Source organism: Triticum dicoccoides, chromosome 4A (assembly GCF_002162155.2).
Source record: "Triticum dicoccoides isolate Atlit2015 ecotype Zavitan chromosome 4A, WEW_v2.0, whole genome shotgun sequence".
NCBI lineage: Eukaryota > Viridiplantae > Streptophyta > Magnoliopsida > Poales > Poaceae > Triticum > Triticum dicoccoides.
The window spans coordinates 734,870,887-734,889,179 of record NC_041386.1 but is presented as its reverse complement, the minus strand read 5'-3'; the positions used below and the strand labels follow the sequence as shown (position 1 = coordinate 734,889,179).

Genomic DNA, 18,293 nt, shown 5'->3' with positions numbered 1-18,293 from the left:
CGGGCTCCCTTCAGGACAGTTTTATAATACATCTCGGGCGTGCGATACTCCTTGCCCGGCGGCGGTGGGTCCGTGAGAAGCTTCTCCGCATCCAACCTGCCCCATTGCACCTTTGTGCGGGCAAGACCCGGCGAGCGCCTTCGATACAGGAGGAGCGCTTGATTACATCCACCCAGGGGCATGCATCCAACAGCCGCCGCACGAGGCCAAAGTAGCTCCCAGGCATGGCCTGTCCAGGCCACAGCCGGGCTATGAGGCCCTTCATGGCCTCTTCAGCTACCTTGTGGAGTTCGACCAGCTGCTTCAGCTGGTCGCTTGGGGGCACCGGGTGTCCGGCCTCAGCATACTGAGACCAGAAGACTTTTTCCGTCGAGCTCCCCTCCTCGCCACGATAGAATGCGGCGGCATCAGACGCACTATGCGGCAAATCTGCAAACGCCCCTGGAGAGCTCCGAACACGGGTAAGTGTCAGGTACGTTACATTAACATGCTTGCTTTGCATGAAAAATGCCTTACTCGCCGCTATTTTCTTTACATCTTCCACCTCCTGAAGGGCCTTTCGGGCTTCGGCCTCAGCGGACTTGGCACTTTCAAGAGCCGAGGCAAGCTCGGACTCTCGAGTCTTGGAGTCACGCTCCAACCTCTCATATTTCTCATTGAGAGCCTGGAGCTCTTGCCGCACTTCCGCCACCCGCGCCTCCTGCTTTTCTCTCTCTGCCCGCTCCGCGGCCGCACTGCGTTTGGCCGCGGACACAGCCTCCTTCAGGGCTGCCACCTCGTTAGTGGCCCCTGCAATACACATATTATCCTTGTTAATTATATTGCAACCAAAATCCTTTTCTGTAAGGTAACTATTCAAAGTGGTGTTACTCACCTTCTTTGTCCTCGGACCGCTCGAGATCCTTTTTTAGCACATCGACCTCCACCGTTAGTGCGGCAGAGGTCAGCAGCGCAGCCTGCAAACCCATATTGACATATTTTTAGCAACCCTGCGAATATCTTGTTAGATCCTCAGTCCGGCTTTTTTTTCCGAAAACCGAACTGAGCATCAGGGGCTACTGTCTATGCGGTATTACATTACATAATTTTAACTTCTTACATCAAAGCCTGTTAAAAGGCTGCTGCAGGCTTCGGTCAGCCCGCTCTTGGCGAGCTGAACCTTTTGAATCACCGCACTCAAGATAGTGCGGTGTTCTTCCTCAATGGAAGCGCCTTTAAGCGCCTCCAGCAAGTTATCCGGCGCCTCCGGTTGGACGGAGGCCGCCGGTGTCACGGTCTTGCCCTTCTTTCGAAGGGGCCGCTTGCCGGACTCTGGAACCACTGTGGGTTCCGATGTAGAGTCCGGCGCAAAGTCCGGGAGGTCGCCTGACGGCGCCTCCGGAGCCTCCGGAGCCTCCTCCTGATGGGTCCCTCTCTGGGATCCCACCTCGGCGTCCTCGTCGGCGCGTGGGGTGGAGGCGGTCAGAAGTGAATTCACATCCGACGAGGCCAACGACCCGCTCGATGAGTCGGGGAGATCGTCATCGGCCGGACTACGGACAGAATGCAGCTTTAGAAGGACACTACATGACACGAAAGATATTGCTCATAAAGGATACGGACGCTTAAGATCTTGCCGGACGCCTGGCCCTTGGATGCCACTCATCCTCGCCAACGCTGGTGTTGGCAAAACTGTCCGGGGGGATAGTCCTCCCCCTCTTGGACCCTTCGGCCTCCCCGATTGGGGAAGCCTTCCTCTTCTTCTCTCCCTCCTCCGGGAGAGAATACTCCTCCTCCTAGTCTTCGGGGGAGGAGTCCGCGTCGTCGTCAGACGCCTGATTGCGGGAACTCTTTCGAGTCCCCGCGGCCACCTTCTTGGCCTTCTTCTCCGGCACCACGTGCGGTGCCGGAACCAGCAGCCCTGCTAAACGGGCGTCCACTGGATCTTCTGGCATGGGAGCCGGGCTGATAAGCAGCTTGGCCTTCTCCATCCATTCCTGTCAAAGGAAGAGGCAGAATGAAACCTCACTAGAGTCAATCTAATTATCACAAGTGTCCCGTAATGGGGTTGAATCACTTACCTCGTCAGTTGGATACTGCGAGCTGAATCCCGGTCTTCCATCGCGGATGCGGGGGCTTCGGCGCCCTTGAACAGCACCCTCCAGGCGCCTTCGTATGTTGTATCGAAGAGCCCGCTTAGCGCCTGGTGCTGTTCCGGATTGAACTCCCACATATTGAATGCCCGTTCTTGGCATGGGAGGATCCGCCGGATGAGCATGACTTGGACCACGTCGACGAGCCTGAGCCTATTGCTCACCATCATCTTGATGCAGGCTCGGAGTCCCGTCACCTCCACCGGATTGCCCCACTGCAAGCCCTTCTCTTTCCAGGAGGTGAGCTGCGTGGGGATGCCAGATCTAAACTCGGGGGCCGCCGCCCATGTAGGCTTGCGCGGCTCGGTGATGTAGAACCACTCCGATTGCCACCCCTTGACGGAATCCACAAAGGTCCCTTCGAGCCAAGGGACGTTGGGCAATTTGCCCAACATGGCGCCTCCGCATTCCGCTTGCGTGCCCTTCACAACCTTCGGCTTGACATTGAAGGTCTTGAGCCACAGGCCGAAGTGGGGCCGGATGCAGAGGAAGGCCTCGCACACGACGATAAACGCCGAGATGTTGAGGATGAAGTTCGGCGCCAGATCGTGGAAATCTAGGCCGTAGTAAAACATGAGCCCCCGGACAAATGGATGGAGCGGAAAGCCCAGTCCGCGGAGGAAGTGGGGGAGGAAGACGACCCTCTCATGAGGCCCAGGGGTAGGGATGAGCTGCCCCTCGTCGGGCAGCCGATGCGCGATATCGCCGGAAAGGTATCCGGCGCTGCGCAGCTTGGTGATGTCCCCCTCCTTAGCGGTGGAGGCCAACCATTTGCCTCCCGCTCCGGACATATTCGGAGAAGGTCGAGGCGAGATGTGCGAGCTTGGGTGTTGGAGCTTGAGTTCGCGGAGATGGATAAGCAAAGGAGGAAGAAGGCGTAGGTGAGAAGGTGAATCCTTATCCCTTATATATAGGCAGACGAAAACTGTGCGTCCCCCACCAGCCTGGTAAAACTCGCTTATCTCCCAAGCGCCACCATCAATGGCGCGGTTGGGTTACCCACGCCCGTATTGATGAGAATCCCGGGATAAGGGGAACACGATCTCTGCTTCGACAAGACGTGCCAAGGAAACCGCTTCGCTAAACGTGCTGAGGTGGTATAGTAAAAAACGATTCAAACAAAGGCTTGGTGGCGGTGTGATGTCACGCCGCGTAATACGTCAGCAGATTGAACTAAGTGTACATTTTATTCTCTCTACGGTGGAATGTGGAATTTATCTTGCAGAGCCGGACACTATCCTGGTGTTCATGATCTTTTCTGATTATTCAAGGGAGGAACCCGCCTTGCAATGCCGAACATTGTGCGCGCCGGACTTATCGTCATTGAAGCCTGGTTCAGGGGCTACTAAGGGAGTCCTGGACTAGGGGGTGTCCGGACAGCCGGACTATCATCGTCCGCCGGACTCCAAGACTACGAAGATACAAGATTGAAGACTCCGTCTCGTGTCCGGATGGGAGTTTCCTTGGCGTGGAAGGCAAGCTTGGCAATACGGATATGTAGATCTCCTACCATTGTAACCGACTCTGTGTAACCCTAGCCTCCTCCGGTGTCTATATAAACCGGAGGGCTTTAGTCCGTAGGACAACATACATTACAACAATCATACCATAGGCTAGCTTCTAGGGTTTAGCCTCCTTGATCTCGTGGTAGATCCACTCTTGTACTACCCATATCTTCAATATTAATCAAGCAGGACGTAGGGTTTTACCTCCATCGAGAGGGCCCGAACCTGGGTAAAAACATCGTGTCCCTTGTCTCCTGTTACCATCCGCCTAGACGCATAGTTCGGGACCCCCTACCCGAGATCTGCCGGTTTTGACACCGATAAACGCCCTCTCAAGCAGATCCTTCATCTCCTCCGGCCGTACACCAGTTGGTGCCGAACTCTTCGGCCCTGCCGGACTTGGGGATACCCTCCGTGATGACACCTCAGGGTCGTCCGCCCCGCCTGATGGTGCGGCAGATGGAGGCATCTCGCTCACCATCATCTTCGGACGAAGGTCCCCCGAAGACGAGCTCATCTGAGAAGGACGGAGATCCGAACTACAAGGTAAAAACTTAGGTTATCAACAGAAGCACAAATAGGGATGTCCCTTATTACAAAACTCCCCTTTTTCTACTTACGGCTCGCTGGAGGGCTGATTCCTTAGGGGAGATAGTGCGGCCGGGGCCTCCCCGGACGCAGGACCCTCTGGTGAAGATCTCTTCCCCCGCTTCGAGGCCTTGGCCTCCGGGTTTTCGGAAGCGGTCCTCTTCTCCCCTTGGAAGGAGGGATTCTCGATCCCCCTTTCTCAAAAGCCTCCTTGGTAGAGGCGGCAGTTCCTCTGTTTTCCCCTTCGCCTTCCTCTGAGGGCGCAACCTCCAGCATCCTGACCAGCACGGGATCCGGCGCGGTCTCCGGGAGGGGGGCCGGAGACCGTATCAGTTTCGCTTGTGCTATCCACTCCTATTAAAGGGACGATTGGTTAAAAAGCAAATTCAAGAAGGCGCAAACAAACAGTGTGTCCGGACACAGGGCTACTTACCTGAGCATCCGGGCGATTGCAGCTTAGACCGGCATCCTCCGTTAATTCCGAACACACTTCCTGTGATCCGAAGAACGATTTGTACATCTCCACGGGTGTCGTACCCATAAAGTGTTGAAGAGCTCGTGGCCCCTCTGGATTGAACTCCCACAGACGGAGGGGGCGACGCTTGCAGGGTGGGAGACGCCGAATTAGCATAACCTGCATCACTACGACCAGATTGATCTCCCTCTCTTGGAGGTCTCGAATCCGGCCCTGCAATAGGGGTACGTCCTTTGACGGCCCCCAGTTGAGCCCTTGGTTGACCCATGACATCAGCCGCTATGGAGGGCCCGAGCGAAAGATGGGCGGCGGCTTCTGCCTGCTGCCCCTGGGAGCGGTTATATAGAACCACTCCTGTTGCCACAAGCCGAGCTCCTCCTGGAAAGAGCCCTCGGGCCATGGAGCATCGGCCCTCCTGCTTACAACCGCCCCGCCGCACTCTGCTTGACGCCCCTCGATCATCTTCAGCTCCACATTGAAGGTTTTGAGCCACAAACCGAAATGGGGGTAGTGCGGAGGAAGGCCTCATAGACGACAATGAATGATGAGATGTGGAGGATAGACTCCGGAGACAAGTCATGGAATTCCAACCCATAGTAAAACATAAGCCCTCTCACAAAAGGATCCATCGGGAAGCCTAAACCCCGACGGAGGTGGGACACAAACACGACGCTTTCGCCGGGCTAGGGAGTGGGAATGACTTGCCCTTTGGCGGGCAACCTATGCGAAATCTCGTAGGTCAGGTACTTGGCTTCTCTCAGCTTTTGCACGTCCTCTTTCGTAACGAAGGAGGGCATCCACCGGCCCTGTTGGTCGAGGCCGGACATCGTTGAAGGTCCGAGGCGCTCGAATCTGAGGCTCTGGGTGTTGGAACTCGGGGCGAGGGGTAGATTCGATTGAGGATTGAAGAAAAGGAACGAGCCTTGGTCTCATTATAAAGAGGGAGAATACCAAGAGCCTTCCCCGTGACTGTTTGGGACTCGCCTTCGATAGAGGGGGCGTGGCAACGGGCGCGGTTGGGTTACCCACGTCCGTATTGATGGGAATCCCGGAATAAGGGGAACACGATCTCTGCTTCGACAAGACGTGCCAAGGAAACCGATTCGCTAAACGCACTGAGGTGGTATAATAAAAACGATTCAAGTAAAGGCTTGGCAGTGGTGTGACGTCACGCCACAAAATACGTCAGCAGATTGAGCTTGTGTACATATTATTCTCTCTACGGTAGCATGTGGAATTTATTTTGCAGAGCCGGACACTATCCTGGTGTTCACAATCTTCTATGAATTAATTCGGAGGAGGAACCCGCCTTGCAATGCCTAACAATATGCGCGCCGGACTCATCATCATTGAAGCCTGGTTCAGGGGCTACTGAGGGAGTCCTGGACTAGGGGGTGTCCGGATAGCCAGACTATCGTCATCGGCCGGACTCCAAGACTATGAAGGTACAAGATTGAAGACTTCGTCCCATGTCCGCATGGGACTTTCCTTGGCGTGGAAGGCAAGCTTGGCAATACGGATATGTAGATCTCCTACCATTGTAACCGAGTCTGTGTAACCCCAGCCCTCTCCGGTGTCTATATAAACCGGAGGGTTTTAGTCCGTAGGACGAACAACCATTACAACAATCATACCATAGGCTAGCTTCTAGGGTTTAGCCTCCTTGATCTCGTGGTAGATCCACTCTTGTACTACCCATATCATCAACATTAATCAAGCAGGAGTAGGGTTTTACCTCCATCGAGAGGGCCCGAACCTGGGTAAAAACATCGTGTCCCTTGTCTCCTGTTACCATCCGCCTAGACGCACAGTCCGGGACCCCCTACCCGAGATCCGCCGGTTTTGACACCGACAAATTGCATGGACGGTTAGCATCTCAACTCCTAATGGAGCAGTTGGTGAATAGTCTCCACGGTTTATTTTCGCTGGTTTTTTTCGTCTCTCCTCCCACCACCCCTCCCATCCTGGTCCATCGGTTTATTTTTCTCTCCACTCTTCATTACAACCAGGACTTTCCTAACGTATAACAAATCATGGATCTAACTTCCTTACATTATTCATATCAATCGATTCATTTTATTGGTTCAATTTGTCTTAGGAAACAAATAACAAATTTTTAAGAAACAAATAATAGATTTGAATCTAACTTTCCTAACTTGTCTAAATCAATCGATTTCTCTCATTAGTGAAATTTGTTTTAGGAAACAAATAACAGACACGTCACAAACTTTCCTCCCAATAAATAATTTCTTAACATTTGCAAACTTTCCTAATACGACACGTCACAAACGGGCAGGTACTGATATCATGTTACCAAATAATAAAACTCCATTTGCATAGAAATCAGTTCAAAATCCTAACTTTCCTAAATTTTTACCTTTCCTTGATAACATCCAATATTTCCTATATTTTCCACCTATTGAAGGAAATCACCCATCCATCGATATTAGCATTTTTTGGAATGAGATCTCCAGGTTATGATTTTTTTGCGATTCTTTCCAATTGTGACCTCTCCTTCCGCTCCGGCACCTTCTCGCATAATCACCTCCACCACAGCCACCTGATGCCACCCTAAACCTCTTGCCTCTCCACACCTTCTCCGCCACCTCCTCCTCATACTCCATTGACAATCCCTCCACAACGTTTGTCCACAGCGGTGTCGAGGGCATGGCGCAACAGCGTACCAGTGGTAGAGCAGCGCATAGCAGCAGGAAGAAGCACATAGCAGGCGAGGCGAGCCGCCGACGATGGAGGGCAGAGATGCGGCCGGTGTGGCAGAGCGGGCAGCCGGCAGAAGATGGCCGCGACAGGAGGCGGCGCGAGGCAGGGGCACGACGGCGGGGTGAGCGAAGGGATAGGCGGCAGCAGACGGGGCGAGCGCAGCCAGCGAGAGTGTGACACGCGGCCAGGGTGTGCGTCGCACGGGGCACAGTGGTGCGGTGGCTGTGGCGAGCGTGATGGCAACGGCGGGCGCGACGGACGCGGTGTGGCACGTGCGTGGGCATGGAGAGCCAGAGAGGGAGTGGCCCCGCGGGCGCAGAAGAAGAGCTGAAGGCTCGGGCATGGGTGCGCATAGGAGCGGGCATGTGCCATGGGGTCAATCCGAGGAGCTCGGTGGCTACCCCTGCAATGGCCATGGCGGACGGTGGTTCTCGGCCACGGCGAAATACCTAACGAGAGCAAACAAGAGGGGAAACTGGGGAAAGGCAAGGGGAGATCACGGCGCGGATCAGGGCGGCAATGTCACGGTGGCCGAACATTGAGGAAGATGGCAACGACGTTGATCTGGGGGTGCTCGACTTGATCTCGTTGGCGCAGACGAAGTAGCGGAGGCATTCGGAGCTCCTTGACAAGCTCCTAGTGAGAAGGGAGGGCAGTGGCCGTGTGGACGGGGTCGATCATGGTGGCCGTGGCATCTGACTTTGTCCAGATCACCGGGATCGAGCGAGCGAGAAGGAGAAGTGGATCTGGGAGGGGGCGTCGAGGAGGAGTGAGGCCATGGGGGCAGGGGAGGCAGGGCGTTACCCTTATCCATTCCCCTTCGATGCCGGCGAGGTGGTCGGGCGGGAGCACGGCGAGGTAGCGACGGGCTCGGGAAACAGGAGAAGACGACCGTGCGGGGACTGGACCATTGGGCCGGTTCTGTGGCAAGGCCCGGGGGTAGGGGGAATCCCATTTTTCATCGTCGTTTTGGTTTTTAATGTATTCTAATCTGTTTCTCCTTTTTAACACCGTTTTCTATTTATTCTTATATCAACTAAATGGATTTTGTTAATTGTGAAACTATGCACACAATTCGAGCACAATATTTTTAGGTGGCAGAAAAAGTTTGGGGCCAAAAGAAAATACATAAAATTAGGTTTATATTTAATTGGTTATTTTAACTACTGTTGGACCTCTTATTAATTTGACAAGATTTAATTTTTGGGTCAACTAATGTTGGGCTCAACATGTCAAAGATCAGTGGAATTTATAGAATATGGTGAACATTTTAGTTTTACTGTTTGACAAAATAATTTATTTGACTTTATTTTAAATTTGAATTGAGCTTTGATTTTTATCAAGTGGCAGTTTGGATTAGCAAGCCTGATGACGTGCAATCATTAGAGGGATGTCACTGTAGTTAACGACTTGAGGTGTTACATAATCTTCCCATTTCGGAACTTTCATTGTTAAATGATTGGGAAATATATCACACTATTCATTAGTTCAATCAAGCTCACCAGAAGTCCACACATTATTGCCGATTGTGTAAATCTTATTGGCGGAGAGAATAGGCTATGTGTGTGTGTGTGTTAGATAGAGAGAAGGAGAGAGAGTGAGGAAGAGGGAGGGGGAGAGTGTGTGTGTGTGAGGATTTGATGATAAAAAAGGTCGCCAATGTCGTAATATTGAATTCTTAAAGTTAATGTGGCCCCGTTGCAACGCATGAGCGTTCTTCTAGTTTTAGTTGGATCGCGGTTTTCATGGGATCGACCCTTTTAATAGCGATCGCATGTGCGTACGTGGGTATCCACCTGATTTCTTTCCTTTCGTCATTAATTGGACCATGATTTTTGTGGGATTACCGCTTTTAATGGTGATGAATAAGGGTGTTTGACCATATTTCTTTCCTTCATATGGTGAAGTTTCTATATACGTGTTGTGCTCTTTTTACCGCGAGCGCTGTTAAAAGAAACAACAAAAATTAAATGTGTCACCCACGGATCAACTCAACTGATCCTAATTTGTTGTCTAATAATTGGTGATTAGTTACATCAACCTTTTAAAAATCATGACAGCAAAACAAAAGCAATTTTTTGTGTTTTTTGTGACCCGGTTTTTTCTTTGGTTGTAGTTACGTTGTATTCACACACACTTCGATCCATGAAACATAGTAGACCTGATAACTTATGTACCTCTGGTCTGTGCACCCGAGGGGGGGGGGTGTTGATGAAATATCCTCCTGGTAAGTTTATGGGAATATCATGGTAACTCACACATCGCAGACCTGATAACTTATGTTCCTCGGTATTGATAACTTTGGCATGAGGCGGGGAGGGGTTAATGAAATATCCCTCGGTAACTTTTGTGTGAATACCATGGTAACTCACACATTGCATACCTGATAAGTTATGTGCCACGGTCCTGGTAACTTTGGCGATACCCACGGTAAATTTGATGTTAATAACACGATAACTCACATGTGGCAGACCTGATAAGTTATGTACCACGGTCCTGGTAACTTTGATGCACATAATGACTTCAAAACTCAGAACTATCATTGTTTTACATCTTTTTCTATGTGGAATATTGCTACAAAGTTAACACTCAAGTCTTGGCATATGCAAATTGTATTGTCATCGAATATGCCTTGCATTCTTGTTTCACAATATTGTGCTTTCTGCTACCATGCTATCGACATTGTTTTTTCTTGGACCCTCATATATAATATAATTACCTCCTTAACATTGGAGTGTTCTTTAAGTCCCATAAGGATATCCATAATTATAACTCCCAAAGTATATGTCTGTCCTGAAGGTGATTTCTCCCTTATTTATAAATTCTAGTGCCACATATCCCCTGCATAAGAAGTGTTGCAGTTTGCATGGTTAGTGAGTAAAGTGTGAAAAGAAGTTGGTAGATGACTGGTAAAAACATCAAGTTCTCATTGAGAATTGTTAACCTACTTTGGCCCAATCATGTTTTTAGTAATAGCACGACTCTTGCTTTCACTTAAGCGCCGTGATAGACCAAAATCCGCAATTCTGGGCACCATGTTATCATCCAATACTACATTCTGAGGTTTGAGCTCTATGTGAATAATACGCTGCTGATGAAGCTAATGTACACCCTCACATATCCCTTAATTATTTCATAACGCATGTTCCACTGAACTCAGACAAGATCTGTGGAGTGTATATGATACAACAAATAGTTAGTACTATATGTGGTGGGATAAGTAGTCCAATTGAAGGGAAAAAGGGCCTGGTTGATTGGTTGTGCGATTTGCAAAGCTAATATACTAACAAGTGCAAAGAAAGTTCTAGAAACACCTATTTCATTTCCAAAATGTGGGTGGATGTGACAGTTGGTAGCAAAGTAATCACCACTTTATTTTAAAATTCGGGTGTGAAGATGTGGTCTTGCCAACATATTGGCTTGGCAGATTGACATGCTTGGAATTTCTTTTGGTGACTTGATTAAGCTCGATGCACTACTACTTTACAACATAAGAGAGCGCTTATGTTTATGTGACATGTTTTTTAGTGTGCTCTTCTCTCTGAGGCAAGAGAGGATGACAAATCAAGATATGGCCAACAGAAGCGTGCATATTGTGTAGTGGTATAAGAGAATGGAGTTCAAAGGTACCATTTAGTTTCCAAAAGGAATTAACAAGGTTCAGATTTACTACTACTACTCTGTAGCGAAGTTTGTAGGCATGTAGTACTATACAGTATACAGTATAAATGGAAGGAGAGCTATAAAAATGATCTGATTCTACCAGTGAGATGATTAGCAAGGCACCCTTTGGGCAGGTACTTGAAGCAGAGCAGCATCTGCCATTGTTCTGCACAGACAACCATTCCGTTGTATGGCACCATCATGTGCCGTGTCTCGGAGCAGTGCCCCAGGAATCGCACCATGTTCTTATGCTCGGCCCCGACGAAACAGGCGACCTCGCTCACGAAATTCTTGTCCAGGATCTCGAATTTCTCAAAGAGCTTCTTCACAGCGATGGTACCACCACTTAGAAGCACTCCCTGCAGCTCACAAAGAATCGGTATATCAGCTATATTGTCATTGTTAGCTGATTTTGATCTTGATTGTGATCGAGAGTGGATGGTAACTTGGTAAGGTTGCGTACTATGTAAACCGCTCTGAACCCTCCGCTGCCAATTTAGTGAGCTTCGGAGAAATTCCCTATGACGGCCTTGAGAAGCGAGAAGGGTAGATCGACTGGATCCATGCCTTTGTCGAGCAACGCCTTCTCCAGCTCAGCAAGTTTCTCACCGTACTGGTCACCGTCAGTCATCTCGGTGTTGGACACCACGAGTCGGACTGATCCACTTGCATATAAGAATGAAAGTCATGGTGAAGCATAGTTAATGTTGTTCACTAGCTGTACTTGGATGGAAATACAGAAAAATCTATCTACCAGAAGACGGACGTGGTTAGATCTACCGTGGAATACGAATCTAGCACAAACTAACAGAGGATCAGTATCAGTCGAGAATGGATTTTCTACTCTCGGGTGTATTACACACGAGTTTGCAAAACCATCGAAAAAACAAGATCAAACAAAGTCAAAAAAATCTGAAAATTTGGGACATCAATCTTTATCAAATGTTCGAGCTGCTTGCAAAATTGGAGCCAAAAATAACATCAGGGGAACTCTCGCCAAAAAAACAAAATCAATGTTCAAAGTTATGTGCAGTGGTTTTGTGTTGTTGTGAGAGCTCCTTGGATATTATTTTTTGCTGAAATTTTGCAAGAAGCCTAAACATTTTATATAGTTTGTTGTCTCAAAATTTCAGATTTTTTGAATTTTATTTTTTCACATTTTTTCAAAGTTTTGAGAACTTGGGTGTACTACTCTCGAGAGTAGTCACACCTTTCAGTAACCACCGGCTCTTACCTTTCTCCACTAGAGATTGAGGCGGCGCTAGCCAGGCCAGGTCTTCAGAGCTCGTACAGTGAAGAGGATGTCTAGGGTTACACGATATATGTCTGTTTTGAAGGTGAATTCTCCCTTATTTATAAATTCTGGTGCCACATATCCCCTGTAGAAGAAATGTTGCAGTTTGTACGATTAATGAATAAAGTGTGAAACAAAGTTAATAGATGACGTAAAAACAGCAAGTTCTCAATGAGAACTGCTAGCCTACTTCATCCCAATCATGTTTTTAGTAATAGCCCGACTCTTGCTTTCACTTAAGCGCCATGATAGACCGAAATCCGCAATTCTGGGCACCATGTTATCATCCAATAGTACATTATGAGGCTTGAGGTCCATATGAATAATACGCTGCTAGTGAAGGTAAAGTACACCCTCACATACCCCCTTGATTATTTCATAACGCGTGGTCCACTGAAGTCGGCAAGATGCATCTGTCGAGAGTATACAGTACAACAAATAGTTAGTACAATATGTGGCGGGATAAGCAGTCCAACGAAAGGAACAAAAAAGGGCCTGGTTGATTGGTTATGCAATTTGCAAAGCCAATGTACTACAAGTTCAAAGGAAGTTCTTTGAAGACCTATTGCAAAAATGTGGGTGTGACAGTTGGCAACAAAGTAACCACCCCTTTATCTTAAAATTCGGGTGCAAAGATGTGGGCTTGCCAACATCTTTGGCATGGCAAATTTCTATGCTCTGGAATATCTTTTGATCACCCAATTAAGCTCTATACATTGCTATTTTACAACAGAAAAGAGCACTTATGTTTATGTGACATATTTGTTAGTCTTATATTATTTTTGATGCAGAGAGGATGAAAAATCAAAATATGCCCAAACAGTAGAGTGCATATTTCACAGTGGTATAGGAACATAACTCAAAAGAAGCAATTCCAAAAAGAATGATCTGATTTTACCACAGAGACAGTCATCAAGGCACCCTATGGGCAGGTACTCGAAACAGAGCAGCCTCTGCCTCACGTCTGCCCATATATGAAAGTGCGTTATATCGACTAGAGGGGGGTGAATAGGCGATTTTTATGAATTCTTCACTGAGGAATTTGCTGGTGAGGAAATTCCTTAGCGAAGAACTACTTGCAGCGGAATAAGTACTCAGAAGTAAGCATAACAGAATACAAGCATGGTCATCATGATGAAATGAAGACTAGCACAGAGTACAGAAAGCGTAATCACAGGATAACACAAGATGAAGACAAACAGACTGAAGAAATTGAACTGAGGAATTTGAGAAAGTCTTCAGTCTAAGTCTTCAAGCATAGATATGAACAAACACTCAACACAGTAATGAGGAAATGAAAGGGTTGAGGAAATGGAACCAGTTAGTTGGTGAAGACAATGATTTGGTAAACCAGTTCCAACTGCTGTCTCAGGTGTACGTCTGGTTGGATCGGCTGAGTATTTAAACTCGAGGACACGCAGTCCTGGACACCCAGTCACTGAGCACGCAGCTCAGGACACCCAGTCCTCACCGTATTCTCCTTGAACTAAGGCCACGCAGACCTCGTCCAATCACTCGTGGTAAGTCTTCAGGTGACTTCCAAACCTTCACAGACTTGGTCACTCGGCGATCCACAATTCCTCTTGGATGCTCTAGACCATGACGCCTAACCGTCTGGAAGAAGCACATTCTTCAAAGGTAACAAGCGTCGGATCCACGCAGTATCAATTTCTTCAGTGATGCTCAATCACTTTGGGTTTGTGGGGGTTTGGTTTTGGGTTTTCCTCACTTGATGATTTTTGCTCAAAGTCCTCGGAGGATGGGTTGCTCTCAAATGACAAGTGTCAAGTTCTCTTGGAGTAGCCAACCAACTAGTGGTTGTAGGGGGCGGCTATTTATAGCCTAGGGAGCAGCCTGACATGATAAGACATAAATGCCCTTCAATGATATGACCGTTAGGTGGATAGGATATTTTGGACAGCTGGCGTGCAGCACAGCAACGGTCGGAAATTCGGCTCTCAAATTCCTCAGGGCTATCATGTTCCTCGCTGTGTAGGCAATTCGCACTGGCGAATTTCTAACTCCTCAGTCAGAGCAAAGTCCTCAATGACCAGAAGAACTGCGTCTCTGTCACTGAAGAAATTGACTGAACTGTATGAGATTTCCAATGGCTTCACTCGAAGGGATTGGTAGGTGTGGGATTTTGAGTTGAGCATCACATGGAAATTTTTCCTTAGTATTTCCTCGACCCCCTTTAACAGTACGGTGTTTCCTATGACTCAAGAAAGAGAAAATGAAACTACGAAAACAAAAGTATTCACGCTTCATGTTCCTCAAATGAATACCAAGTCTTCAAGGTCACACCAATTTCTTCACTTTCAAAGTCTTCAGAAAGTCTTCAGAATATCAAAGTCTTCAGTCGAAGAACTTCATTTTTAGGGGTCAACTTTCTCTGTAGATATCAAACTCCTCATAGACTTATAGACCTGTGTACACTCACAAACGCATTAGTCCCTTAACCTATAAGTCTTCAATACACCAAAATCACTAAGGGGCACTAGATGCACTTACAATCTCCCCCTTTTTGGTGATTGATGACAACATAGGTTAAGTTTTCAACGGGGATAAACATATGAAGTGTAAATACTGATATTGAGGAATTTGATTCCAAGATATAGAAGAACTCCCCCTGAAGATGTGCATAGTGAGGAATTTGCGTTTGAGGCAATGCACATTTGAGAAGTTGAATCATGGAGATCTCCCCCTATATCTTGTAATTCATACACGCATTTGATATATAATATGAAGAATTTGAAATGCATGATGAAATATGGTGCCTGATGAAATTCAGCATGCGTGCAATAATATTAACAAGGAATAAGCATGCAGAATAGCACATCAAAAGTATCAGAGCACAGTGCATCAAAATTATCAGAGCACCATCCAAAAGTATCAGAGCACCATCGGGTTTAAGATTACAACTCAATCCAATGAAAGTTTTGGAAGAACGAGAGTTGTAACTTAAGAAAAAAATGCCCTTAATATAGATCCGCTTGAAGACTAACTCAGATTTCTCCCCCTTTGTCATCAACTGACCAAAAGGATTGAAACTGAGGATTAACGCCCCTGAAGAATTTCAAGTTGAGGGAGGAGCGCCAGTGTTGTCGGGGTTGTTTGTTGTAGCAGGGCCTGCTGCAGTGTCGTCCAAATCTTCATACTCATCAGTGTCACGCGATGAAGAATAAGAGCTGGCCACCAGATTAGGAACTTTGACCCTCTTGAATTTCTTCGGAGGAGGTGCAGACCAGTCAAATTCTTCCTTGAGACCCATAGTCTTCAGTTCTTCAGCGCTATAGACATGAGTGAGGACAGCCCAGGTGCGGTTGAGGGTTTCATGAAGGTAGTAATGGTTCTTCATCACTGAATTATGTGTTGAGGTCATGTTGTGAAGAATTGCACCAAACTAACGCTTTACCCATTTGTGATTGCGATCAACCTTCTGATGAAGACTGAGGAGTAACTCACGGTCAGTCATCACCCTGGGTGCTGTGGCTTGAGGATTTTGCTTAGTTGAAGTATTTGCGGCAGTGTCATGTGTGGCAGAGTCGTCATTGGTAGAGTAAGATGTAGCCAGGCGAAATTGACCATCCAATGGACGAATGCCTTCATCGATCACAACAGCTGCCTTGCCTTTATCATCAGCTGATGAAACTGTCCGTTTGAGGACTTCAATGGGAGGCAAGTAGCTACCGTGGTTCAGAGTGTCAGCTTTGTAATTCAGTGAAGATCTTTCCCTTATGAATCTTATAATCCAAGGCGCATAGGGCTTCAGCTCGAATGGTGACATAGCAACATTTGCCAGAGTCCTCATGAAGAAATCATGGAAGTTGACGGGAATGCCATGAATGATGTTGAAAAGCATGTTCTTCATGATGCCAACGACATCTTCATCATTTGAGTCGTGGCCTTTGATAGGACTTATTGTCTTCGTCAGAATGCGATAGACAGTCCGAGGCACATAGAGCAATTCCTTGACGAGGAATTTTGTTCGTGGGGCCTGCCCAGGCTTCAAAGGCTACATGAGCACTTGCATATAGTGATTTGTCAGTTCAGGGTCATTGTAGATGCAACGTGCACTGTCATGGGGAGGATCGAGAGGAAGGACACGAAGCAATTCAGTTGTCAGTGCCTTGTAGTGAGTGTTTTCAGTCATCCAATCCAACACCCATGTATTTACATCTTCAGCATCTCCAGTGATATGCAGTGTAGCGTAGAACTAAAGAATGAGTTCTTCATTCCAATCGCAAATGTTAGTGCAGAAATTGAGTAATCCTGCATCGTGAAGAACACTGAGGACTGGCTCGAAGCATGGCAGAGATTCCATATCCACGTGAGGAATGTGTTCATGATCGAAGATTTTGTCTTTGTCAAACAGCACTGAGGAATAGAAGTTGGCTTGACTTGCAGTCCAGAAACGCCTTTTCCTTATGCGAGCAGAGTCATAGGGGTTGTAATCAGTGAAGAATACATGCTCGGAAAAGAAGTCTTCAGCCTTGAACTTCTGTTTGTTTGAGAACGGATTCTTCGGCTTTGGCAGACGGGTGTTAGTGAGTTGCAGTACCACCTCAGGAATCGCGAGCTCAGGTTCTTCAGGCTGAGGAATTTCTGATTCCTCTTCTTGTGCAACCTGACGATCATCAGCAGCAGGTTCTTCAGCACTAGCGGCTGGAATATCTTCATGAGCAGAGGGAGTGGCATGAGTTTCTTCAGAGCCCAGTTGAACAGTTGTTGCCGGGGACAGAGGAATCTGTTGGATAGGTGTGAATAGAGGAGTATTGGGATGCTGACTTTCCCAAAAGTCATCATTCATCACAGGTGTGGTGCATCCTATATCCACATCTTCATCTTCAATTTCCTCAACACCAGCCTCTTCAGCTGTGAACTGAGGCTTAGGTGAGGAAATGACTGTCGTTGAAAGGATTGTATCCACTTCAATTTCTTCATCAATCTGCTCTGACGAAGCAGCAGAATGATTTTCTTCATCAGATCCGCTTGGGATCTTATAGTCTTCTCCAAAAGGAACAATTTCCTTTGATGACATGGAGGAAATTGGAACAGCATCAATTGGATGTTCAAGTGAGCTGGTCATTGGCTTCATTTTCTTTGCAGCCGAAGAATTTGACGCAGCTGATGCCTTCCTTTTCTTCACTGCAGCTCGCTCTGCAGCCTTGGTCTTCTTCACCTCATAGGCAGAAGGAAGAATTGGAGTTGGTGTAGGCGCGGGAGGAGCTAAGGAATCTGGTTGATTTTCTTCAGGCGCAGCTGATGCAGTTGCCCTGATCTCTTCAGTTTCTTCAGGCGCACCACTAGTGGATGCCCTGGCAATTTCTCAGCGGCTGGAATGGAGTCATCAGCCCTGGAACTAGCATTTTCTTCAGCAGGCTGAAAGTCATCAGCGGTGCTGGCATGTTCTTCAGCAGGCTAAGCAGAATTGCAGCCTGAGGGTTTTCTTGTTGCAATGGAGCTACAACAGTTGTCATTTTCTTCGTCAGGTTGACGAATCTCACTTTGGCTCCTTGCCAATCAGCATAATAGGCATCAAAGTCTTTGCTGAGGGCTTGAATTTCAGATTGAGCCTTGAGAAGTTCCTCAGGTGTCATTCTGACAACATTTTTCTTCAGGAGCTTCTCCTTTCTGTATTGAGCTTTCTTGATCTCTCTTGCTTTTTAAAATTTTCATTTCTCTTGAGTGATGAAATGGGTCAGCATGTGACTTTGACCAGGAGTCAGATGAAAATCAGGCATTGGGGTGTTTGGATCCTTGTGCCAGAGGTCAATGTAGTCGAGGATTTTCCTCGGATCCAAAAGCAGTGGCACAGATGTGCCTTTGGCTCTAGCGGCCTTCACTTGTCTGTCTCTGATGATTTCTGCAAGTTCATCATCAGAAGCTTCATCATCAGAGGTCACTTGGAGTGC

At 47.7% G+C, this 18,293-nt stretch overlaps 1 pseudogene; it reads right to left on the bottom strand.

The window, feature by feature from the left end:
* Positions 1 to 10,162: 10,162 nt before the first annotated feature.
* Positions 10,163 to 11,715, bottom strand: LOC119284326 (annotated as a pseudogene).
* Positions 11,716 to 18,293: the final 6,578 nt, after the last annotated feature.